Raw genomic sequence first — 27,834 nt, 5'->3', positions numbered from 1 at the left:
TTATTTTAATAGTTTTGTTCAGACCTTTCCATTTCATTTTCTTGGTTTTTATAAGTTTGCTATAATTTGAGTTGAGTCATCGCCAAACCCGCCATTAGATCGTTAATCACATTTGACACTTCGTGAGAATGTTTTCTCGAATCACAGTTGTTAATAAATCAGCAGAGCTTATAGAGAGATTTTTATCCAAATTGATGTCCGAAATGGACCTTTTTAAAGATGTCATAAAGATCGGCTTTTCCGATTTTTTTTTTTAATTCAAACAAGCAATATATACCTAAGTGCTGGATTTATCATGCCGAGTAAATATGCGCTACACAGTGGAACTGGACTCGGTATAAATTTATTGTATAAATTATGAAAGATATTGTAAAGTTATGTTATGTGGAACTATGGAGAGAACCATTAGCTGATGTGGCTGGCAACAGCTTCCTGCAGCACTTTCCAAGGCGCCGAGCAAACTAAAGCGCGTGTATTTTGACCCATTATCGCCTATCGTCCACACTAAAACCAACGAAAACGCTGATAAAAAAAAGTTTTCAAAACTGGGGCCTTCTAAAATAGTATCATTTTAAAACCGCTCCGTTTCTAGTGTGGGAAGGTGAAAACGGAGGCTTTTCAAACCACTGCCGAAAAAAGCGTCATATACTGTCTTTTCCATGCATCAGCGTTTTCGGGCGTTTTAGAGCTTGCGATAGGCAAAAACGTATCAGAGAGTATGCGTTTATTTTCATACGAAAACTCATTATTTTGGACAGGTGAAAACAAACCAAAAACGATAACTCTGTTTGTGTATGTTAATGTGTAATGTAGTTTAATTTTCAATTTAGTTCACATCGACCTGCGTAAGGAGCTTCTCCTGTTCAAAATACGAGCCTTTGCTTTGTCACTAACGCATCGGCGCCATCCTAACTGAAAGATTTTCACGCCTTTTCTCGCTTTATTTGGTGCCTGCTTTCGTGCTTTTGCCCAGTTAGCAAAAACCACGAGCTGCTCCTGAAAGATCCGGTGTGAAAATCGATTACAACCTGATAATAACGACTTTGTGCTCATATCACGTGACTTTTTGCTAGTTTAATTAAAGCGACAACCGAGTGACAATCTGATGACAGTTATAAACTAGATGTAATTAACAGACAGAATCATCTGCATATACCGAAAAATATTGTTTGCTCAAAATTGTCAATTTTGAGATAAACTGATAAACTGAAAACTTCATTTCCTGGCAAACTAGAATTGTTTGCGAGTTGCCACTTTATTTCAGAAAACGGAAGTATTGATAACTCTCTTTCTAATTTGTAGGCTATTTCGTTCAAAAGAAGAGTAAAACTGTGGTCGTTTACAGGCAGAATTTCACTTCATTGCGTGTAGGTTTACAGTTTGAACAAAAGATGAAAAGTTCTTATTTTTCCCGTCCTATTGCAAGATGGAAAATGAAACATTTAACATCAACCAAACAAAAAATACGATGAAATAAAAATCATTCTTTTTTTTTTTTTTCACTCATACATTTTACTTGATATAAAAGAAAAAAAAAGATGTAAAAGTTCAGTATGACTGTGGAGACTGAAGTGGCTTTGTGGTCAGTCTTCTTCATTGTAATTTTTAGATAGATCTTTAGCGACGATTAAATTACTTACGCCAAAGTGACAAGATGAAACAGGGGATCTACTCTGAAAACTCTAAAGCCGCATTTTTAATAATTTCCTCTCAGCTCTATTTTAGAGGAATTGTTTGCACTGGTAACTGATGCAGTTTTCTCACGTACGACAATTTTGGTATCATGATTGCCATTTAGAAGAAGAACGTATCCGTTTTTAAACATGCCCAAAGGCCACCGTCCATCAGGTAAAGATTCATGGTGTGACCCATCTCATGCACAAAAATTGGTTTTCTTCCTTATTTCCACATTTATTGCTTTGTTTCAGAATCATAATGAAGGAGACTTTTTTCACCCACCTGCTGATTGTTGGTGCTATCTTGGTATTTTTATGCGGTATGTAGGAAAATAATTAATTCCTTACCTTTTAAGCCTAAACATAGGGCATTTTCCTTCAGTTTTAAAATATTTCACTGGCAGCAATTTCTATGATTATTTACTTGGTTGGGTTGTCACACCATAACGCTTGTATTCCTTTATGTTGCAAAAAATAGTGGAAAACACTAAATTTTCAGAATAGTAGTAGTAGTAGACTTTATTGGAGAGGGTAACATAAGTGAGTCCATTTCAGGCGAACTGGTAGCTTGTTGATGTAGACTGATTAAAATGGGCCTTTCACTAAACCAAAGGTTGAAAAGTATAAACAAATCAGCCTCTGAAACCCAGGCGCAGTGACTTCAGTTAGGACGAGATAAACCCGTAAAAATGGACGCAGAGAAAACTTACAGTAACTCTTGCGCTTCAATTTTTGCGGTGTTTACTTCCTCCAGCCAAAGTTAACAGCCCGTGGCTCCGAGTCTCCGATGGTAAAGCAATAAAAGGAATCAATTTTATTATTATTATTGTTCGCGTTTTGCTAAAGCAAAACAGCAGATTCAAGTGTTCATGAAAAACGCAATTCGTATAGTGAAATCTTCTGGGCGAGGGAAGTTTTGAAAAGAACTGTTGCTGGTGACTGACGTTTCGACAGCCTGAGCGGAAATTATATTCAGAGTCAAGCGCACCGCGTTTGTCAGTCGGGGTGTTTTAATTCCAGTCCATGCATTGAAACTTATTGGTCTGTTTAGCTTTGATGGTATTGGCTGTAGGACTCTTAACGTCTGTCAACAGTCGTTGGTTGGTTCTTCTACATACGTAAGTTTCGATCCGTCTATTGTTAGTCAAATTAGGTAGGTCTCATTGAGATCCCTCTGTCAAGTAGATATCTATCATTAATAACACAAACAATAGGGTAAATCGCGGAATGTTTGTTCGCATGATAAGTCCAAGTAAAGTCATTTAATTGCATCTCTACTTGAATTAAATACACGCCAATCTTTATAGCATTAATTGTAACATGGTTGAGTGGATGTTGCAATGTCGAGCCCATGCGTCGCCAAACATTCGTCATGCAGGTCTACCAAGCAGTGTCGAGTACCAGACCTTTCCAGACTCAAAAAGTTACAGTGAAGCTCATGTAGCATGTCAAGGATATAATTACAAGCATCTGGTGTGTTCGTTTGTATGTGATTTCATCGCCCTAGAAATCATGGAATCCCTGTTAACTTTTCACGACGACAACGTCTGTAAATTCCATGTGCTGTACGCCTGCACAGGTGACGCTTGCGCTTTAGAGACCAGACGGCGATCTGATGACTGAACGAGGAAAAAAAGAGAGAGAGCCGAAATTTAAACCCAGGCCTCACTGCCTGGGTAAAAAGAACAACAACAGCACTGTGCTCTTTCTTTTTTCTTTCGTTTTCCATTGCGTTCATCGTTTGCTTTGTTCAAACAAAATAAATCGTGACTATGTACGCTCATTCTTGACCTTGGTGTATAAATAAACGAACAATTATTCTTGTCACAAGGTCCGAAAAATTTTGTAAACGAACCTTTCGACTGTATCGCACAGTCTTCATCAGCGATTAAAATGAGCTCACTTTAATCGCTAATGAATACTTTGCGATACAATCGAAAGCTTCGTTTATAAAATTTTTCAGACCTTGTGACAAGAATCATTGTTCGTTTAAAATAAATCGTATTTATATAAAGCGCCAGTAACTGTTGAGTTTTCTAATTTCTGGTGACCAGTGAAACGATGAATGACTGGTTACCCAATAACGAAAACACGTGAACATCCGTTTAAAAGTCTGTCTAGATGCTTTTCCGGACTACCGTATAATTCGCTATTTTGAGGGACATCTCCAGGTTACTTACCGCAAAAGGCGATTCACGTTTCTTTACCATAAGACTATTCCATGTCACTATTTTAAATTTTTATTACTGTTATCCTATAGAAATAAATAAAATACAATAGACGCTCTTTAGAAGCACTTGAGTAGATATATACATACAATAAATTAAAGTACGAAAACTTTCTTCAGATGATAAGTCCAAATAGAAGCACTTTATGGCTTTCTTACTTAAATTAAATACGCGCCATGTTCGAGTGGATGTTATAATGCCAAGCGTCGCTTTACATTCTTCACGCAGGTCTGTCAGGCAGCGTGGAGTACCAGGCATTTTCAGACTGGAAAAATTACAGTGAAGCTCAAACAGCATGTCAAGGATATAACTCCAAACATCTTGCAATTATAAACGAGCCGGATGAACTAACTCAGGCGAAAAAGGCTTCTAATTATAGCAGCATAAAGAAGTACTGGACGGCTCTACAAGTGTTGTAAGTAATACGTATCCACTGTTGCCGTTAATTTTTGGTTAAAAGAACCAAGGTGCATCAAAACAAATCTCGTTGAACCTATGGGAGAAGTGTTCCGCTTTAAATCAGACGGCAACTAATTACAAGCAGTGCAATTTTTTTATCATTTTTTTTTTTTTTTTCTACCCTAGGCCCGGTACCTTGAAGGCTGACAAACTAACTGAACATTAAACTCGCAATAACAAAAAAATTAAACAGTATCCGCATTGAAGTTATCAGAGTAAGCTTATAACTCAAGCACGTTAAATAGTTGGTAATTGTAAACCAATTGTTTTGTGTTGGTTAAGCCCATGAATTTCACGGCATTACACAATAAGGCAATACTTGTTCATACTACAAAGCCGATTTTTGTAGTTTTCTTTGTGTTAAACAGCTACGTCATTGACTACTAACATGTCCTCTTCTTCTGGTAGCAAATGGGGGATCGATTTTGCTCACTACTTTCGCAAACCTGGGAGGTGGATAGCAAACACTATCCCTAGTTTGAGTAGCCAGTCGGAATGCGGAAGAAACAATGTCCACTGGTTTGGTAAAAACAGTTAAGGGCGTGTTTGTGTAAGACCCGGCCACTAAAGTTGTTTTTATGGAAAATGGATTGCCTTCTACACAAGTCAAGCAACATATGATATGAACGAAAATGGTCTTTAACTCAGCACATTTGCTTTCTTCATGTTTGGAAGATATTTTGGAACCACCTCGAAAACCGCACAAAATCGAAAATTAAAATTTAAAATTTTGGGGATTACGTTATATAATTATGCTGCTTATATAAAACTCGAACATTTCACAAAACATTCTAATTCTTTCAGAATTACTGCACATTTCTTTCTTTTTCCCACACAACTTAAAACTACCCACTTATCTTAAACACAAGCAAAGTCAGTTATGACGTTTTTTCCTTATCCTCTAAAAATGGTCGTTAGCATCTTTACTGACACTGAGTCCAAACAAACCTTTTTTTTTTTTTAAAAGTGGGACCTCTACAGGAATGACTGACTGTTATTAGCCTAATTCACTCAGTTTTTAAGTCCAAGCTACAAATATCTGTATTAAAAGTTGTGGGCACTCTTAATTTTGAAGCGCAAAAAATTCAAGCAAGTAGTGAAAGTTCAACATTTCATGTGTAAATGGCCATTCAATCGATCAATCAACTTTATTTAGAGAGAGTGACACGTGACAGTATAAAGTGATAAGCTAGTGGCCCTCTGTGCTAAATATATACGAGTTACTATAAAATAACTAAGTATAGTACAAAGTATGAACAATAAAAAGTTACAATTTGTAAAAAGTTACAATACAACGTTACAAAAAGTCCCGTCCTTTAACAATTCTTTGACATTACCCGATTAGATTTATTGACTTTGAACGTTTAGAGAACTCAATAAGACTTACATTACGACAAAATATCAGGAAATATTTCAAGTCTTCTAGTACTGCCTGATCGTCTACTTTCCGTCACACATTACGCACTCTTGGTTGAAGCAGGCGAGCAGCCTTAAAAGGTTATTTCGCTCCCGCCAGCCCCCCCCCCCCCCCCCCTCTCTCTCTCTCTCTCTCTCTCTCTCTCTCTCTCTCTCTCTCTCATAATCACATTTGACTATTCGTGAGACTCTTTTTCGCGAATGACAGTTGGTAATAAATCAGGACAACTTATAGAGAGGTCTTTTTACCCAAATTAATGTCCGAAATGGACCTTTTTTTACCGATTTCATGCTTTTCGATGTTTTTCCAAACAAAAAATATGCCTAACCGCTCCAGTATATAATAAAGAAAGTATGAATAAATATCGGTAAAGATGCGATGTTTCATAAGATAACTCATTAAAATATGGGATCCCAAAATTTCCAACTTTTACAAAGAAACATATGCCTGGGGGCAAGCGTAGCCCCCTGGCATAAAAAATAATTACATAACTTCCTCATATTTTTAAAGTACCAAATTTTGGTGGCTTGCTACAAAGCGTTTTCGAACCTGAATAACCCAGATATGCTAAATAGATTTTACGTATAGTTTTGTGCAATTCGCTGGATTCCTTGGAAAGGCACTGCACAGTGACACTGGATTCGTAACATTTCATTATTATTGTTACCTTTATCGTTGTCGTTGTCGTTGCTGCTATCGCTATCGCTATTAATATCGTTATCGTTATCGTTACTGCTATCGCTATCGCTATCGTTATCGTTATCGTTATTGTTATTGTTATTGTTATTGTTATTGTTGGCACACTCTTAAAACGCCCCGAAAAGATAATATTTACAATACATAGACGCCCCCCAAAATTACGCCTTTGATCGTGCAAAACGAATTACTCGATTTTCAAAACTGTGGGCTTTGGAAGCTGAAAAATATTCGAAGTATAAAAAACACAATAGCCTCTGTTTCACTTTTAAAATATGTTCGGATATTTGTCTTTGGACATTGTCTGTTCCTCGGAGCTCGAAGTTTTCTTCGAGCTTTGCTCTCGGAAGACGGTACTCTTCTCGGAACATATAACGTCCGCAGGCAAATATCCGAGCACATTTTCGCGCCAAATGGAGGTTATTGTTTGTAGGTAACCAGTGATCCAGCTACGCATGCGATATTTTGCTATGGCGTGGAAAGAATTGCCAGTTACGCACATGTAAATAGCATTATGCTAAAGAAGTTTAACTTTCTCAGTCGTACAGCACGGCCTGAAAGGTGGAGATTGAGTGATACTGGAGTGCCATTTTCAGTGAAACCGAAGATGTACCACGTCGTACGTGTAAACGACGCCAAGAAATTAGTAGATACTGGCCCTATCAGAGTTTACTGCTTCTTGATCACTAGCGACAATTTTCTGGAAATTGAAAACTGCAGCGAAAAACATGCTTATATTTGCGAAGGATCTGAAGGTAAAGAGTTGATTTACTATAAGCCGAATGATATCTGACAACTCAAAACTATCACACTCAGTCAGTACTCTTGACTAGTCTAGATTAAAAGTTAACTGTGAGAATATTATCTGACGATTTTAGAAAGTAGACGGTTATTGTTAGCATACAGGTACATGGTTAAAACATCGCACGTGACGCTTGCGTTAATGGTAAACAGAATTTTTATAAACCATGCTTTCTTTTTCGACATTCATTTTCTAATGTACGGAAGCAAGCCGAGAATCCACGATGTCCTAGAATTGACTTAAGGATTTAACCACTGAGAAAAGATGAAGTGATAATTTTTTTGTATTGCATGTTTGCATCACAATCTTCTTTGACCATTCATTATACAAACCGATCTTAATCTTTGCAGTTTTATCAACAAGCATAACAGAGTCAAAGTCAACACAAATGCAACCCACGGCAGTGGCTACAACGTTGATGACAAAAGTAACAGCAATATTCCCAAGTAAAGCAACAGATACGACTAAGATATTGCCTTCAAGAACAGTTAGTATTTCCACATTTGTGTCAGCCAGTATCTCACCAACACTACCAACAAGTGCAAAGGAACAGGTGATTGTGTTTTTATTTTTCCTAAAGAGTGCAATCATAGCAGTATGTGTGTATGTATAGTTTTTTTTCTTGACAGCTCACAACCCTCAAATCTATAGCTTTGAATAAAGATTCTTTAAATATAATTCTCCGCGCTCAATGAGTCGGTGGAAACAGATTTCTTTCCTTTTCCATTACAACAGAAATGCATTCATCCTCTTGCCTTCCCTTGGCACATAAAAAGCACACGACCTTTTAGTTTGTTTGTTTGCTTTTTTACACTTTCCAACAAACTTTAAAACAAATTCTACCACATATTCGAATACAATGGAAACTGGGCCAAAACCATCGCACTTTTTTTTCCTGTCTTCGGTTTTCCTGTTTAAACCAGTTTTCTTGTTAGACTTGGTGCTGTAGGCACATGATAGTATATGTAGTATATAAGTGCTAGACTGCAATTTTCAAGTCGAACTTAAGAACCACCAGGAAAAAATGCAAAAAAGTTACTTAATATACCTAACGTAATGATGTTGTGTTTCTCTTTCGGTACAAAAAGATTACAGATTATCTCATCAAATTGAAGCAGCTCAATGTTGACGATGAAGATTCTCTGCAGGTAAGAAACTATTATTGCGCTTTAAAATCTTCGGGATTGTTTCCATTATTGGTCGTATTGTTGACAAGTCACACCATTTTGTGTTCCAAACCCTGATATTACAACACGGATAAGGTTTATTACGTCAAAAACAATGATGTTTCATCAAGTGATGACGGGTTTCGGTGAATTCAAGGGCGTCGGGTAACGCTGTGAAGCACAAACATGTTATTTAGGGGTGGGTGATATCTTTGTCTATTCGTAATTTAAGGGAGCTGCAGCAAACCACGACGGCATCGGCAACGAGAACCTTTATATAAAAAAATATTTATCGAACAGAACAATTTGCACGTACTTTATCCGGGTATACTAGATGTTTAATACCAAACAATGCGAAATGACCAAATTTTGCCCGTTTTGGACAAAGTAATGTTTTACAACGTTGAACAACTGTTAATCAATCTCCGACGGTTACATTCGAATAAAGTAAAAGAATAACAGAATCAACTATTTATACGTAAATTTAAGCGAAAACAGAGTGGTTTGAATAACAAAGGAAAAAAACTACCACCAATGCTTAGCTTAATTAACTATTCCTGTGAAGAACTGTGCATTCATTAAAGTTCAAATGGCAACCACATGGACTTTCATAACAACAACACAAAGTGTATCTCAGCGCTGGCTTATTATCCGTATTCCTTTCAGGAACTGAACTCGGTCATTACATGTTAACCAAGTTATCAAAGCGATAGGCCCAGTTAACAGGTCTAGCTAGCTGTGAAACTCGAAGGTGAAATTTCAATTCAAGTTTTACTAGGTGTCGTCCTTGCCGTCACCGTCACCATTGCTAAGCTCCCTGATATTTTAATCGGGGAAAAACTTAGTCTAATGGCCTACTAGGTTAAACTGATTTTTAATCTACCTTAATATTGGGTTCTATGCATTTAGATTGCCGTGAATGAAACTTCAAGGCTACTTGCACATTCCAATAACAGTTCCTATCACGAAACGGCCACAAATCTGTTGGTAGCCACTCGGCAGCTTGAGGCATTTGCCATGAAATACGCGATGGAACATCTAACCACAAATGGAACCTCGAATGCCAACATAACTAGCACTGAAGAGCACTTTGGTGAGTTATGATTGTTTAAGCCAACTTTGAAATTATACGCTAAATTAAATACCCCATCAACCATTTATAAAGACCTTTATAGGGGAGCTACGGCGGCCCGAAGGGCCGCCGCGCGAAACATCTTTTTACATGGTCTACACGGCTAGCGGCATAGATCGCGGGCACGTGCGTCCTACGACGACGGCGAAAACCGACGACTTTGAGCGACCATACTCCCGCTAATAGCAAGTCATGCAGCGCAGCAGCCTTGGTTTACAGCTACATCTTTGAAATTGGACATCAATGTTATACTCAACTGACACATGTCAAATCAAGGTATCCCTTGATCAGTATCACATGCCATATCGCGGGCTTAGGTTAGCTTTTTTTTCAAGTTGATCGCTGACGACGTACTGAGTTTCTATTATATCGCGGACTCAAGCCAGGTTAGCTTGTTGTAATCAGGGCCGGGTTGCTTGGAAGCTAACCCAGGTTCAAAAATCATTGGAAGTATAAATTTTTCGTGTTTCTCACTCTTTATGTCTTTGTAGTTTGAATTTATACAAACTCAAAAGAGAGCGCCACAATATGAAAAGAAAACTTTACCGTAAAGTTACAAAAACTCAAATCAAAATTTTCGCCTACTCCTGGGTTAGCTTAATCGGGCTTTGAAGTAAAACTCTTTTAGTCTTGGCTAAATCTATTTATAACATAGCGCGCGCGCTAGTCCTACCTAATTCCTATTGAGCCATCATGAACAAAATCTTTATGTACGTACGGCCGTGCTCAATAAAATGACGTGTGCAGTTTCATTTCAGCTGCAAAATTTCCGTCGAGTTTAGTGCGAGTTCCTTTTGTTCAAGTCTGGTCAAGGTGAAGATTATTCTGAACAATCCAAACCCTATTTGGAGCCTTTTGCCGAGCTAAGATGCTTACTTAGACTTGAGTATTTTGACTTTGTTTGTCTACATTTTCATTGAGTATTTTTCAGTTTTGACTTTGTTTGCCTACATTTTTATTATAATTAAATCGAAGAAGCGAATTTTTCGTTGACAATTTTAGAAACCAAGGTAAGCGTTTTCGTTCGACTGATTGTGGCGTGTTAGGATCCTAATGACCTTTGTTTTCCTTCAGCGTGCATTGTGAGGACTTTGTAGCTAATCACAAATAAAACATGTTTTAGCGCCCAATATGTTGTCGCCATGTTATAAAAGAATTGGTTCATGCTTTTAGCTGTGCGTATATCGAGTTATGAATGCACTTGGAGAGTTTGGAGAGCACTCAAGAAGCTAGAGTTGCTCTCGGCTACCGCCTCGAGCAACTCTTACGCTTCTTTCGTGCTCTCCAAGCTTCCCGCGTGCATCCATAACTCGATATACGCACACTAAGCATAAACCAATTCTTTATTGTATAATAACCCAAGTTATTCTCGCATTTCGATTGGTTCTCGCCTATTATCTATAAGAGGACAGCCACATGATTGACTTCATCAGTTCAAAGTTCTTCCCTCTGTGTTTAAGATGGCGGAAAGTTTTATGAAGGTACAAAAAGTCATGACGAGGCACTGGACCGGGTACGAGAGTCTGGAAGATGAAAGAAAAAGTCGTTTCGTTTCTAAAAAATGACTGAAAAAAAAATACTTGAGCAGTCTCAGTCGGCAGTCGAGCGAGATTAAACCAAACACAAAATTGATCTTGAAACTACTTTAAGGTAAGAAAACATTGCTAAACGTCTCGAATTTAACAAAACCACTAAGCAAAACGTTTATGTCATTAATTTATTTAGAAAATTGAACTTTTCTCAGTCTTAAAGTTATTGTTGACACGGTTTGATTCTAGGAATTAAACATCAAAACATCATCAGTTTAAATAAACACATGACCTTAAGTTTAACCTTGTTTTCCGACGCGAATGTTCCAGTCAGATTCAGAGCATAGTAGCGAGAAGAGAAGAGCGCACTACAGCTCACGGTCGACTGTATCCCAGCAATAAGGTGTCTCCGACACTATATCAAACTGATTTGACAATCACCAACCACAGAGGACACAAATTTCCACCGTCACTAACGCTCCATTCATCCAAAACTCGAATCGAATGGCCGGCAACCGCAAGTTTTCCTACCGTATATTTTCATTTCCTGCAACATTCAAGACACCATCCCAGCTTTTCGTCTCACAGGGCTGCTCTGATGATAAAACCTGACTTGCCTTTTGAACATTTTCTTTAGATTTGTAGATTTCGCAGTTCAATTCTGCTTCCGCTGTAAGTTTTCAATCCACGAGAAGCGATTTTCGACTCAAGTTTGACAGTGCCGTGATTTGTTTGGACCAATCACAATTCTTCGCTACGCATAGCAACCAATGAGATTGCTTCATTTTGTATAGACAATAGATAACATCAAACGGCGTTTTTTCGCGTTTGCCAAAGTGGGCAAAGAACGGCTTTCGAGTTATGTTGAAAGATTTTAAAATAAAAAAAAAAGCTTTTTTTCGTCGTTTCTTTATTATATAAAACAAATAGACTCCATGTTGCCGTGCGTCTGTTCGGTAGTAGATCACAGAAGATGTTTAAATGTGGTAAGAACATCAGTAACCCACTCTGCTATCGCCTCGTGTGCCACTAGTTTTGATCTTACCAAATAAGTTGCACACGATGATGATTTTGACGTCATCTGCGATCTATTACTGAACAGACGTACGGCAACATGCAATCTATTTGTTAAGGCCGTGCGTATATAACATGACTGTGCATTTTCAAATTAGCTGCAAAATAATAGTGCAAGTTCCTTTTGTTTAAGTTTTGGCGATGTGAAGATTATTCTGATCAATCCAAACCCTACTTCGAGCCTCTTACTTTTGCCAAGCAGAGATATGTTTACTTAAACTTGAGTATTTGGGCTTTGTTTGTTTTGACTTTGTTTGCCTAAATTTTCTTTATAGTTAATTCGAAGAAGCGAGTTTTTCATTGACAATTTTAGGAGCCAAGTTAAACGTTTTCGTTCAACTGTTGCTCAAATGATTGTGGCGTGTTAGGATCCTAATGATCTTTGCCACTGTGAGAACTTTGTAGTCAATCACAAATGAGACAGCTTTTAGCGCCCATTATGTTATCAACATGTTATAAAAGAATTGGTTCGTGCTTTTACTTACTTACTTAATCCTCTTCCTGCATGTCTGCACATAAGGCCGTGGTTCATGCTGTGCGTACATCGAGAAGAAGCTAGAGTTGCTGCGCCTCGAGCAACTCTTGCGCTTCTTTCCTGCTCTCCAAACTCCATAACTCGATATACGCGCGCTAATTATAAGCAGGAACCAATTCTTAACCATTATGGGTGGTTGTCTAACCGGCCTTATGATGAAGTTAGAAGGCTGTATAAAAGTGTTAATTCCTCATGGTATCTCCAGACCTCAGACAAATCGAATGATGATATATTTATAAAGTGACGTATCAACAAAACAAAAAAAACGTTTACATTTTCAGAAAGGAGTTTTGTCCGAACCTTGTTTCTTCAACCAGTGATTATTTACTTGATGCTTCACCCACCCCTGACAGTTTCTGAGTTTTCTGAATTGGCCCGTAAACATGACGTCTGCGATATTTTCACAACTTTTATTTTCAGCCAATTTATAACATTTACTGATGTTTACAGTGATGGAGGTTCGAAGTGTAAGCGTTGGTCATGAAAAAGACGTATGGTTTCCCTCTGAGGACGACAGAGAACATCTTGGTGATGGAAGTGAAAAGATCTTTCTACCACCAGAACTCTTTAGAAAACAAGGTACGAAATCATATGAGCAAAGCTTTGCTTATTATTAAATGAACCGCTCCGTAGCCCCTTCATAGTAGTAAAATGAAGAATGGTGAATCACGTGTGTGCTTGTGGAGTAGGAAGTGAAGGCAGGCAGATTGATCTTTTAGTTTGCCCTGAAATCTTTGAAAGGAAATGTGCCACTAAGACAACGAAATCCTTACTCTAAACTGGAACATACTCAGCTTGATTTTGTAACCAATGCAGAAACTTAAGCACTATCGTCACCAATCATAAGCTAACCAAACCAATACCTCACTTAGGGTGCAGGGCGTACGTCTCCAAAAAGGGATATCTAATTACGAAAAGGTGAAATGGATACCTTGACGGCTGGAGATCACGAAATCACGCGTCAATCACGTGACAAAAACGCCCGCAGAGAACCATTCAGAATCGATAACTTTTTTATTGTCAAGGAATCGAAAAGTTGATCTGAGCGTGTACCTTTGTCCAGGATATATACCGAAGAAAAATAAAAGCATTATTTTTTTTTATTATTTCTCTTTTGACAGGACAATGGAGAACTTAAGCGTTGTTTATTCCTTCCTACCTTCAACAGCTTGAATCAATACTTGACAATGATTATAGACACTGTAATGTTCATGGTTGGACCAAGCGCGCAGTGCGTGTTGTTTTTAATAATTAGCAATAAGTCTCTGCACGATCGTCTTATTCTTTTAACGAGAAGTCGTGACATAAAATTTGTTATATTTCGTCCATAGAAACTTTTCTGGTTGGAATATTATATAAGGACCTGCACGAGTTACTCCCAGATGAAAGTCAGTCCTTTCTTGATGGGTATGAATTCGACAATACAGAAATCAAACATAATTTTATGAGCAAATTATCTGAACTTTAGTTTATTGAGTCTCCAACGTAATGGAAATATCAAGAAATAAAAGTTTGTTTCATTATTTGCTAATATATACATTTTCTATTTTATCAGGGAGAAAACGAAAACTACAAGACTTCAAACACGAGTCATCGCATGTTCTATATTCCCTAACTTCTCTACTCTGCTGCCAAAAAACGTTACTATATCATTCCCTTTGGAAGAGGTGAGAAGACATATTAGGTATTGCTTTTATTATGTTTTCCATTGACTACTATAATATTTCGGCTCTATGACGAAAGTCTTTGTGTTATTCTTAGCTGTTGGAATCTGACATAGGTACTGGAATCTGAATTGACAATCTACAATTAGAAACAGCCTAGGTATATATCAGAGTTTTGAATGCAGGGTAAACATGACAGGTTGAGAAAGAGCCCTGACGTAAGGCATAAGCACATTGATCTAGACATGGAAAAAGTAGCAACATTCCAAAAGCGACGAAATCAAAGCGGCGTTTATAGTGTAAGACCACAGTCTGATGGCCGATACACACAAGGGATTTTGCTCCAGGGTCAATTTGCACGACTAGTACACACTGAAGAACATAGTGTGGGAGCTTGCTCCATATTATGGTACACACGAGGGAGCGTTTTCAAGTTTGCTCAATTTGCCCAGGGATCTTGCTCCCAAATATGCTCCTGGTTTGGTGGGGTGGAAAATGTTGCAGGGTGGAAATTCCGATCCCGAGAATGAGCTACGCCCATGAAATCGCTGATTCACACGGAGGAGCTTTGTTCACGGAGCGTGCCCCTGGAACAAAACCCAGGAGCAAAACCACTCGTGTGTATCGGCCTTAAAACTCCCTTAATCCATACAAACTAGGCTATACTAATTTAACCCTTTCGCATTCCCTCTATTAAGTCTGTTTTCGTTTTCTTTCTTTAAGCCTTCTAAACTTGATGATATACCAATTTGTGTATTTTGGGACTTTGACATCAGGTACATTTTAATATCCACACCAGCTAATTTTTGGTTCTAATTTATGTATATGTTTAAGTCAAATAAATGATCATCCTGATTTAATCCAGGTCCAAAACTTAAAATCTACCTGTTAACCATTTATTTGCATGTTTCTTGTGCAGGAGTCGATTCAACGGTTCCTGGTCAAACAGGGGATGCACGTTGGTCAACAAAACTAACACTAAAGTTGTGTGTACTTGTAATCATCTCACGAACTTTGCGGTTCTTTTGCAAGTGGGAGAAACAAAAGTGAGTAAATCCTTCTATATTTGCAAATTATGGTGTCGCCGTTTGGTTTTTTTGTTTGTTTGTTTGTTTGTTTGTTTGTTTATTTTGTTTGTTTTTTCTGTAAATGGAACTCGGAGAAACTAACAGTGTAAGTGTTCATCAAGAAAGGCCATTTTAATCATCATCTAACCTACTAAGAGAGCTTACATCATTTCGTACGGCCCGGATCTTGGTCAATATATTCAGTTTAACTTTTAATTTATTTATTTATTTATTTATTTATTTATGTATTAAATAATTTATTTATTTAGTGAATGACTTATTTATTTATTTATTTATTTGTTTAACAGGTTATTATGTTATCTATTCATGTTTAAATCACATATGGTCTGGCCTACCTCCTTTTCCTTACTTAGATTCCTGACAGACATCAGGTGGCCTTGGAAGTCATCACTTATATTGGCTGCGGGCTGTCGCTAGTGGGCGAGACTTTAACTGTTCTCACCTATCTGGTTTTGATGTAAGTAACCCCTCCGTAGCATGGTCACACCACCAATAAAGCAGTTCATTTCTCTGGCTTTTCCGTGTTAATTAATGTTCTTTGTCTTGAATTTCACAACAGGAACCTCAAGCAGGAGCAGTGTCAGATAAGACTCAATCTAGTCATAACCATAGCCGTGGCACAAATCATTTTCCTCGCAGGAATTGATGCTACATCAAAGCAGGTAGCTTCATTTAGATAAGCAATCACCATCTGATACGGACGGTTGTTCTGAAAATGACGAAGAGTTTTGGCAAGGATCAACCCTTGTTCGAAAAACCTAAAAACAAAAGTCAGACGTTTCTTAATTTGATAGCTCTACAAAGTTGTTTGACAGGAGTTGGATTGAGACTCATGATTGTTTTTAGTTAGTTTGTTTGTTTGTTTGTTTGTTCAGCTCTCAGCTTGTTTTGCTTTGATTCTTTTGTTTGTTTCTTTGTTTGTTTGTTTTGCTGTTATTGTTGTTGTTTTTAACTAATGTGGAAGACTTAAACAGATTCTCTAATAATATCGTTCTTTCACAGGGAGCCTGTATTGTTGTAGCAGTGTCTATCCATTATTTTTATCTGGTCGGGTTTGCCTGGATGCTTATGGAGGGAATCTACTTGTACCTTATGGTTGTCAAAGTATTCAACACCCTAGTAAAAATGAAACTATTTTATGCATTCTCTTGGGGTATGCACAAACCTTTGTTTGGTAAATTACGTAACTACCCTTCATGACTAATCTGAGCATCACTGGAAAACAAGAAGTGATTCGTCAACCAATGTAGCTAAATAAACCTGAACAGCACTCCATCAAAACCATCTTCCTTATAAACGATACAGATTAGATAGCAGGGTAGTCGGTAGCAATAAGGATGTCAAAAGATTTTATGCAGTTAGGGACTGCAACAGCAATAGTTATATCATTCAACTAATATATATAGATTTAGCCAAGCCTAAAAGCGGGCCGAGTTGTGCAAAGCCCGATAAGCTAACCCAGGATGAGCGAGAATTTTGATTTGAGTATTGTAATTTTGCAGGTTTTCTGTATATTGTTTGGCCTTCTGTTTTGATTTTGAATAATCTCAAAATACACAAAGCAAAGCAGTGAAAAACATTTGTATATAAGAAATATTTATGCTTTGGTTAACTTTTAATCCCGGGTTAGTGTTAACCGGTTTCGTAACAACCCGGCCCTGATTACTGCAAGTTAACGTGACATGAGCCCGTGATCCAATTGAAAACCAGTGCTTTGTCAGCAACGATAAACTTGAGCCCCTCGATGTGGTCACGTGATACTGGTCAGGCATACCTAGTTTTGACAGGTGTCAATTTACCATAAAGGGGTGCCCAATATCAAAGAAGTACGCTATAAACCAAGGCTGCATGTCTCTGTCAACCTATTAGCTGGGGTATGGCCGCTATCTTGCGCGACTCCGCCGTCGTCGTAGTGCGCACGCGCCCACTAGCAATACTGATAACCATGATAACCATAAGAAAATCATTTCCTGCCTTTCCTTTTCTTTTCTTTTCTTTCCCATATGAGTATGTCAGTTTGATTTTTCTTGTAGGTTTCCCATTGCTTATGGTGGTGTGTTCGATTGTGATCGCATCCGGTACAGAACACGGAGTTACAAGCTATGTACATAGTGGCTAGTAAGTATCTGATAATTTAAATTACGAGAAAAAGTTTTTTACTGGCTTTCATGCTGGAGCCAGTTTCACGAGGCCGACAGTTAGGATGTTTCTAAGTATTTGTTTCAAATGCAGTTCTCTACTGTTAAGAAGCAATTACTGACATTTATCTTATCGTAGGACTCCATTTGCCTTTGTAAATCTGGCCCCTAGACTGGAACCAAGCCTATAAACCGATGTTTTCGCTTTGACAACTACATGTACACAATAAAGATTATTTTTGGGGGTGCATAACTAAACCGTAGATAATTTTTTTCCATACAATTAGCTAAGGACAAACGTAAAAGAAAATTTCTTTTTCCAATCGTAAAAACAGAAATCTGACTGTTTTCTTTATTGATTGATTGAGTAATTGATTGATTGATTGATTGATTGATTGATTTTGTGTGTGTGGTCTTATAACGTATAGGATGTATCTTGTTTTTGCAGCTGTTGGATTTCATTCTCAAATAATTTGGTTTGGACCTTTGCCGCCCCAGTCCTCGTGGTCTGCCTGGTAAAATTATAGTTGTTACATTTTTTATCTGTGAAACTAGTTGGCATATACATAGTTATTCACGCAAATGTCGACCCTAAAAAAATCATCATTTACTTAATATCAAAAACGTCATCGACGAATCTTGCAATGCATGTATCACCCTTAGCAAATATCAAAATGCAGTGCTAAAGGTGGCCAGAAAAGCTTTCTGGAAGATCTCGAACCTAGTATGTTGCCATGGTAACCAAATTGTTAAACTCATACTGTGAAGCTCATCTAGTTCAATCTTACTGCAGATAATCAAACATTTCTTCATCATATTTGATAAAAATTTAGTTCAGTTAATGACGTCATCACTTGGCCAATTTGCATATTTTAAAAACTTGAATATCTCTGGAACGAAAAGAGATATTCAAAAATAGAAAACCGCGTTTTTCTTCTCGTACAGGTAAAGTCTGCATACGAGCCAAGTGGCCCACAAGGCCGGAGCTTACACCAGTTTCTGTAGCATGAAATGACTAGGAGTATTTCTACTCCACCCTGGATGGATGCTAGTCCTTCGCAGGGTTATCCCCAGCATTAAACTTACCGGTACCCATTGATAAATCTGGGTGGAGAGAGGCACTGTGCGAGTAAAGTGTCTTGACCAAGGTGTCCCCGGCCAGGGTTCGAACCCGGACCGCTCGATCCGGAGACGAACGAACTAACCATGAGGCCACCACGCTCTTAGAGACTACTTGTTTTTGTTTGAAAATGGCGTAGATAGGAAAGATGCGAACTTCATCATGTACCACTTTAAAGTTTGGATATTGATTTCTATAAAAGTTTTTAGTATTATCCTTGACATCACCTCCTTTTTTTCTGAATTCTTCAGATAAACTCTTTTATTCTTTGTCGCGTGGTGTACGAGATGACAAAAATGCAGGGTACAAAAGATACCTCCAACGTGAAGTATGTTACTTTAAAACTTCAGTCATCATTTCTTCTTAGCTTATCTTTGTGGCTTCCAGCAGGCTGGACTATATTTTTCTCGTTTGGAAAAAAAACTCAAAATTTACATGTTAACGCTTCCTTTCATTTTGTTTAAAGGCAAGGTTTAAAGGCATGTGCAGTTCTGTTTCCTCTACTGGGAATGACTTGGGTGTTTGGTATTTTAAGCGTGACGGATGCTGGACTTGTCTTTCAGTACATCTTTACCATTCTCAACTCGCTTCAGGTAGGTAAACAACTAATTAATTTAATGTCAACAACACGGGGAGTGCTTGTGGAATCCTCCCAGACAGAGGTGTATTTAAGAGTGCTTGACATGTAGCGAAGAAAAGATTTTGTTCAGTGTTTCTTGGACAGGAATAGAAAAAACTTGATCCTTGGCAATTTCTGTCACTGTCCAGAAATATTTCTCTAGAGCTCCATGTTAATCCTTTGCCGTTTCTTAGAGTCTTAGTCACATGTCCAGTATCTGAGTCTCGTATCTCTATTATGAACAAAAGAAGAAGGACAGAAGGCTTGTTAGCGAAAATGCCTAGAAGTTCTTATCTATTTAGCGTGCGTTTGATTGAACTAATAATGTATACTTTTTGTAAGATAAGGCCATACTTCTGCCAGAATAAGGTCCAACAATTAGTAGCGATCACGTCAGTGAAGTAATTCCTTGTTATGAAGCGCTAAACGAATTTGCTTAAAAAGCTATCAACAGGTAAAAATAAACGAGAACGATTTTATTAATACTTTTAACAAGGCTGCGTTCACACTTTGCTTAAACGAAGCACATTTCCTTGCAGGGATTCTTCATTTTCATAATGCACGTTCTCCGAAGCACAGATGTTCGCACCGCGTATCTTCGAAAGAAGCAGAAATGGAAAACACAAAGAATAGCAACTTTCCGGGCTCTCGCTCAGTGGTAGAAAACTCAAGCGCCTGGTCAGAAAAGCGTGCCATGGGTAACCTGTGTACCAACACAGAGAGTCCCGATCCAATGTTCAGACGACATCAAATCTCGCCAATCAACTCCGATCGAATGGACACCAGAGAAAGCTGCCTCACCCCAGTGAACTTATAAGTTCTGTAAATTTACACAAATGTGACGAGCACTGAAAACGTTTTCTATAATTAGAGCTTGTCAATCACTGCTCAGTACTCATTGGTTAAATCGTAATATTTTAAGGCAAACCAACCTAGGCTAAAGCATGAGAAACACTGGCAGCCGCAAAAAAATGTTGAACATTGGTGCACTTCGTTGGGAAGATTAATTTCCCTAACAGCACAGCACTTTTTTTTCGGTTCGACTTATGTTGCTCCTGTTCACTCTCACGCTTATGCGCTACCGAGTAAAAACCATTGTCAAGCTGGGATTAGTAAAAAAAAGTCCAGCTTGCACACTTAAATAGTCGTCCGCGATTTTTTTTTTTTTTTTTTTTTTTTTTTTTTTGGTTCTGTGATTATTGTTTCCTCAAGTGTTTAACCATATTATTACGACACTTGAGCAATGTAAAGGTTAACAAATAACCAAAGTGAACGACCAAGCACTAAGGAAGAGACTGGGCACTAGAAGTTTTCATAAGGTGTTTCTCAAAATGAACCCGTGGAACCCTGCCTCAAAATTTCAGCCGTTAGAAATAGACTATGGTTAAACATTGGAGAAAAATAAAATGTAAATCTACTCGGCATTTTTTGTAAATTAATAGCATGAAAGACGGCATTAGGAAGGCAAAAAAACAAAAAATGAAATAAAATAACGCATTAGTTGCCATTAAAAAGGGTAGCATTTTGTTCAGGGAAGGATTGTTCAAAGCCCGATCAAGCTAAGTCAGAATTAGCAAGATATTCGCTTTAAACTTTTCGATGAGGTTTTCCATTTATATTTTATTGTCCTTCAGTTTTGAGCTTGAGTACTCTCAAACTTCTCAAAACATAAGCAGTGAAAAACATTTTTAAACAAGCAAAAATTAAACTTCTCCTAACTTTTAATCCTGAGTCAGCGTAAACCGGCTTTTGGAACAACCCGGCCTGTAAACCAAAACAAACCGATTACTTATTTACACTGCGGTTGGAAAATTTGTATTTATCGAATTCGTCAATTCAAATCAAGATGATTTTTGGACGCTAAAACTGTTGAAAGGTTCATAAGCTTCATCACTTTGAACTGACCGATCCTTATTCGCAAGTTAACTTCAGAAAATTTAAATGATGAGCTAAGCTAGTATTTCCTTAATCCGGAATAAACAAGCTAACTATTAAATTCGTGTTTTATTATAATACTCCGTTTTTATATCCTGCTTACCAAACTTGAATAAACCAAGGCCATTTAACGTATCATTGCTGTCATTAAACACGACGAGTATTTGAAAACACGAAATATTTGTTTTCTATATTTATTTAGGATTGTATATTGGATTTCGTGTCATAAAGGTTTCTAGATAGATAGGAGAGCCCTTTCGCTGTTTATCTGTCGTTTCGTGAGTGTAATCTTAGTGAAAACTGCTTGACAGGGATAAACGCATAGGAAAAATTCTCTGCCGCAACTGATGAAAAAAAAATGTTCCCAAGCCACAGCCCACTGTTCAGGGCATACTTTTAGTATTAAAGTACGCATGCACTGCACGTCATGCTGAAATATGGGATACGAAGCAGTGCGCACAAACACCAAGTAGATGAAATGAAATGACACGTGACTGCAAACAAATACAGCTCTACATCTCCGCGCTCTTCAACAGAAATATGTGTTGTATTCTTCTCTCTTACCTTAACACCTTCTGAAGTTTCCTTGGAGACCATAATACGTGCCCATCAAGCTTAAAGTAGAGCGTTCATATCCCCTTTTCAATAAAAAAAAAAATGAAATGACCACTGAGCTTCATTTTAATTTAATGTGTTTCATTGAACTTATACAAGAGTTTAATATGTTAATTTATTTAAGAAAAAGTCTCCGACGAAGTTATTGCCACACTATTTCCTACCATTTCCCAACCCTGCCATAAGCACAAAATAATTTCGCTTGGATAATACTTTTAAAAGGTGTTTCCATACATACCAAGCATTTTCAATCAGCTTTTAAAGACTCTTTCCTCACTCGGATAAAGCATTTAGAAATGAATCGAAGTTTGGTATAATGTATTTCCTAAAGGAGAAGGTCAACGCAAAAAAAAATCTCGCACTATAAGATGAGCTACCCACCGCAGTTTCGGCCTCTATAGTGCAGGTTTCACTGAAAACATTCTCCCAATATTCGTTATCGTTGCCGCCATTTTGAACAGCATTCAGCAGCCAGGTCGCGTTTTTGTGACGTCATTTGGTGCAAGGGATTTTGTCCATGGCTTCCGACAAACCTTTTACTACCCTCTAGGTTATGACTGCTCTTAATCCGTATTATTTTGAGCCAAACGTGCTTCAAACCACGAAAATGATAGCATTAAAGATGGTGAAGTGGGTTATCGGCTGGGAAAAAAAAAAGTACATTTTGCTGACCTTGTGAAGGATGCCAATTTTCTCGCCAATTTTGAGTTGGACGGAATGACGTCACAGAAACACGGCCCGGCTACTAAGCACAGTTTCAAAATAGTGGCGTCCAGAGTCGAAGTTTGGGCTTCTTTCGAGCTGAATTTCTTCAGGGTGGCAGATACTTTAGAGGCTGATAGTCTTCTGAGTGGAAAAACCCCATGGTTACTTGCTATAGGTGGAGATAAAAAGTAAGTTTTTTGGAGTGACCTTCTCCTTTAAGGCAATCGATATTTCCATGAAAACTTCAAACAAAAAATTGAAAGACTTTGTGCTCATAGCACGTGACTTTTTTTTTCCTAGTTTAACTCAAGCGACAACCGAGTGACAATCTGTTGACAGTTATGAACTAGATCATGAGCCCATTGTTAGGTGTAATTAACAGAAAGAATCTTTTTTCCTTCATAACTTCGTTTATAATCAATTTTTCTTTTTTTTTTTTTTTTTTTAATAAAAGGTATCAAGAAAATCTATCTAAAAATAAATCGTCAATTTTTTGGTAAACTGATAAACAAAATAATTTCCTGACAAACTGGAATTGCTTGTGAGCTGAAACTTTACTTCAGAAAACAAAAGTATATTGCTGGCATGTTATGTAAATAGCTATGAGGAAATTACGGAAGACAGTTGGAAACTCTTCATGAAAGGTATTTTTTGTTTCATTTTAGTAACACTGACAACATAACTCGCCTTCCAATTTCTAAGCCATTTCGTCTTTTCGAACAGAATTTCTCCTCATTAAGTCGTGACAGGTTTATTGTTTGAACAAAAGTTCAAAAACTTGTGAAATGTTCGTGGCTAGTCTGACGCGGCGTTTCGTCTCGGCCAAGAGACTCTTCAGAGACCTTCAGAATTCAAAGGCAAACTCGTTGAGCATCACGCCCAAAGTCCCGTTCGCAAATTCTTGATGTTGACAGTCTGGCACTCTATCGCAGAAGGATTCCCAACCGTACGTTCACGAGTTAAATTTATTTTTAGACGAAACGCCGCGTCAGACTAGCCACGGGGCATTTTTTGATTATGCAAACTGCACCGTGCCGCGGTGTATAACTGAAATTAGCGCCTAAAAGCACTGTTAACTGCAAAAATACAAGGAGCACACAATATTCAGCTGAATTTAGCGCCTAAAAGCACTGTTAACTGCAAAAATACAAGGAGCACACAATATTCAGCTGAATTTAGCGCCTAAAAGCACTGCCAACTGCAGCGAGAGATGGCAACGAGTAACTGACCAATGCCCCGTGCCTCTCGACGGTTGGAGGCGACTTTGTCACGATGGCGAGGTCGCTAAGCTAGAAATTCAAATCCTGTGCCCAAGATAACCGGTTACGGATCGAAATGGAGTCGAAATGGAAAGCAAGAGCTGAAAAACCAGCGATTCTCGGGCGGTTAAGATAGACTTTGAAACCTTGGGAGAAACCGAATGGGAAGAAGAGTTATCGACGGCTACCATGAGACAATTCTGACGAGATTAGACCATTTTTGTGGAATTTACAGAGCTTTGAGTGCGGGCCGTCGGGCCAGTGGGTCGCCCGCCTTTCGTTTCTCTCTAGGGGAAGCAAACCGCCAGAAAGTAAAACTCACCTAAATGGCTCTAAACCACCTCCAGGAACCCAGAGACATTAAAACAACGCAATGCAAACATAAGGTAAGCCATTTTATTCAAATTATTTTCTACACGTAGCATTTAGAGTAATTTTCGAAGCATTCTCATACATTGTCTTATAAACGGGTAAAATTGTAACGTAATCGCCAACAGCATAATGTCACGTATTAATCGTATACAACGTCTGGGCCGCCTGTGGTATAAATTTAAATCGTGATCGTACGGTTGGGAATCCTTCTGCGATAGAGGGCCAGACTGTCAACATCAAGAATTTGCGAACGGGACTTTGGGCGTGATGCTCAACGAGTTTGCCTTTGAATTCTGAAGGTCTCTGAAGAGTCTCTTGGCCGAGACGAAACGCCGCGTCAGACTAGCCACGAACATTTCACAAGTATTTGACAATTGTTTGCTTTTGTATAAAAGTTCAAAAGTCCTTATTTTGCCGTCCTATTACAAGATGGGAAACGAAACTTTTAACATCAACCATTGTGCTGAACTGAATTCGGGAGCTCTCTGTGGGGTCGAACTAGTTTGCTGAAGATGATATGATGTGCAACAAAATGATCAACTCGTGAATTGGCATTTCTTGGCCACTTATACTGTGGCGGTTTTAATTGAAACTCAAATAAAAGTCATATGTTAACAATGTACATAATAATTAAATTATCATTTTCAGCAAAGGTGGGGCGAAAAAGGCGCCCGAAGACTGTTAAGCGAAAATACATAGCATAAATGCGACCAGTCTTTTATACTACCGGACGGATAACACTCTTCAACATGAATGGCTGTTATGTCATATGACAGACCACCATCGGATCAACAAATGTGCCTTGACTGCTATAGGTCAATTTATCCACATATATAACATCATGCCTTGGCTTGATGTTTGTTTTTTCAATCTTATACATTTTACATTATGTCGATCGGAAGAAAAGTGCCGAATGAATGTGGATCCGGAAATTACTCGAAAATTTTTAAGTCAGTCTTCCGTTTTTTGTAATTTTTTGATAGATATTTAGAATTTATTGAGGATTGAATTAAGCCAAGGTGATAAGATATAACAGGGGATCTACTCTGAAAGCCGTCAAGCCGTATTTTTAATAATTTCCTCTCAGTTCTATTTTAGACAAGTTGTTTTCATTGACTAAATTGCGAATCCTATTAATTCGTCGTCAACTGATGCAGTTTTCTGACATACAACAATTCTGGTATTGCCATTTACAAGAAGAACGTATTCGTTTTCAAGCATAACCAAATGAAAGCGTCTGTCGGGTACAGATTTGAACGGATTCATGACATGACCCATCTCAAGTATAATGTTAAGCTGGAAATGTTGTTTTTTGTTATATATCCACGTTTATTGCTTTGTTTCAGAATCACAGTAAAGGAGACTTTAATCATCGACCTCCTGTTTATTATTGTTGCTATATTGGTATTGTTACACGGTTTGTATGGAAATAATTAATTCCTTACCTTTTTATGCCTTAACATAGAACATTTTCCTTTACTTTTAAAACATTTCACTCGCAGCAATATCTGTAAGTGTTAAATTACGTGGTTCTCAAGCCATTACGTTTCTTTTCCTTTATGTAGGAACACACAATAAATGAGTCCATTTTAGTCGAGCTGGTGGCTGGCTAATCTCAATCAATATACGCCTTTCACTGAACCAAATGTTGAAAAGAATAGGTAAAAAAATATCCTCTGAGACCCAGGGACAGCTAGTTGGGTTGGGGGAAAGTAAACGCCGCAAAAATTGAAGCGACGAAACTTTACAGTAACTTTCGTCGCTTCGATATTTGTAGGGTTCACTGGCCCTGGATCTTCGAGGGTGAAGCAAAATATGGGATTAACAGCGTGTCCGTGTGAGCACTTACCACTCTAAGTTTCGTGGAAAATGGATTGTCTTCATTTTCTCTACACAAGTCAAGCAATCTATATGCAATGAATTAACAGGGCCTATATCTCGGCAGATTTTCTGTCTTTAGTTTTTGAGGAATTCACTTTGCAGGCACCTCGAAAACCACAAAATCGAAAATTAAAACTCCAAACTATGGGGGTTACGTTATGCTTACTTAAAATTCGTACGTTTAATTAAACATTCTAATTCTTACAGAATTACTGCTTATTTTTTTCCTTTTTCTGCACAAAGAAAAACTATTTGCTTATCAAAAAAACACAAGCAAAGTATTGACGTTTTTTGCCTTACCCTCTAAAAAAAACGTCTTTGGCGTTTTGCTGACATTTTTCAAAAGTGGTACAGTGCATCTCTATACATGGGTGATGGAGGTTATCAGCCTAATGTACTAAGCCTAAGGTAGAAATGTCTGTATTAAAAGTTGTGAGCACTCTATATTTGGAGCGTAAAATATTCGAGCAAGTAACTCAAAATTCAATATTTTGTTTTGCGCTTTTGAGTCCTAGCACTGATCACAGAACGTCGCCTTTCCGTCACACATCCTCATTCTTTGTTGAAGCAGCCGTTGATTAAAAATCACGTATTCCCATGGAAATGAGCAGCCTTAAATGGTTATTTTAATAGTTTTTTTCAAACCTTTCCATTTCATTTTCTTGGTTTTTATAAGTTTGCTATAATTTGAGTTGAGTAATCGCCAAACCCGCTATTATTCGTTAATCACATTTTACACTTTGTGAGAATGCTTTCGCGAATTACAGTTGTTAATAAATCAGGAGAGCTTATAGAGAGATTTTTATCCAAATTGATATCCGAAATGGACCTTTGTAAAGATTTCTTAAAGATCGGATTTTCCTCTTTTTTTTTTTGAAATTCAAACAAACAATATATACCTAAGTGCTGGATTTATCACGCCGAGTAAATATGCGAAGTTTCATTGGTATCCGTAGCAAACTTATTAAAATATGGAATCCCAAACTTGCCAATTTTTACAAAGAAATATATGCCTAGAGCTCTGCAGAGTGGAACTGGACTCGGTATAAATTTATTGTATAAATTATGAAAGATATTGTAAAGTTATGTTATGTGGAACTATGGAGAGAACCATTAGCTGAGGTGGCTGGCAACAGCTTCCTGCAGCACTTTCCAAGGCCCTGAGCACACTAAAGCGCGTGTATTTTGATGCATTTTCGCCTATCGTCCACACTAAAACCACCGAAAACACTGATAAAGACAGGTTTCAAAAGTGGGGCCTTTTGATAATAAAGACTTTGTGCTCATATCACGTGACTTTTTGCTAGTTAAATTAAAGCGACAACGGAGTGACAATCTGATGACAGTTATGAACTAGATGTAATTAATAGACATTATCATCTGCATATACCGAAAAATATTGTTTCTTCAAAATTGTTAATTTTGAGATAAACTGATAACCTGAAAACTTCATTTCCTGGCAAACTAGAATTGCTTGCGAGTTGCCACTTCATTTCAGAAAACGAAAGTATTGATAACTTTCCCTCTAATTTGTAGGCTATTTTGTTCAAAACAAGAGTAAAACTGTGGTCGTTTTCAAGCAGAATCATTGCGAGCTGGTTTATAGTTTGAACAAAAGATGAAAAGTTCTTATTTTTGTCGTCCTATTGCAAGATGGAAAATGAAACATTCAACATCAACCAAACAAAAAAATACGATGCAATAAAAATGATTCTTTTTTTTTT

At 37.8% G+C, this 27,834-nt stretch overlaps 1 pseudogene across 1 annotated transcript; it reads left to right on the top strand.

The window, feature by feature from the left end:
• The first annotated feature begins 1,674 nt into the window (after positions 1–1,674).
• LOC145495251 (adhesion G protein-coupled receptor L3-like) lies at positions 1,675–21,879 on the top strand (annotated as a pseudogene). Its single transcript, XR_014050390.1, has 19 exons — positions 1,675–1,996; positions 4,133–4,319; positions 7,017–7,231; positions 7,629–7,831; positions 8,367–8,426; positions 9,354–9,537; positions 13,165–13,293; positions 14,046–14,121; positions 14,270–14,381; positions 15,102–15,154; positions 15,298–15,424; positions 15,820–15,923; positions 16,026–16,128; positions 16,469–16,619; positions 17,500–17,584; positions 18,053–18,119; positions 18,976–19,052; positions 19,191–19,317; positions 19,883–21,879. The product of XR_014050390.1 is annotated as an adhesion G protein-coupled receptor L3-like (transcript).
• Positions 21,880–27,834: the final 5,955 nt, after the last annotated feature.

The sequence above is a fragment of the Orbicella franksi genome, chromosome 8, assembly GCF_964199315.1.
Source record: "Orbicella franksi chromosome 8, jaOrbFran1.1, whole genome shotgun sequence".
Lineage (NCBI taxonomy): Eukaryota > Metazoa > Cnidaria > Anthozoa > Scleractinia > Merulinidae > Orbicella > Orbicella franksi.
Note: the sequence above shows the minus strand (reverse complement) of the source record. Positions and strands in the feature narration are given on the sequence as shown.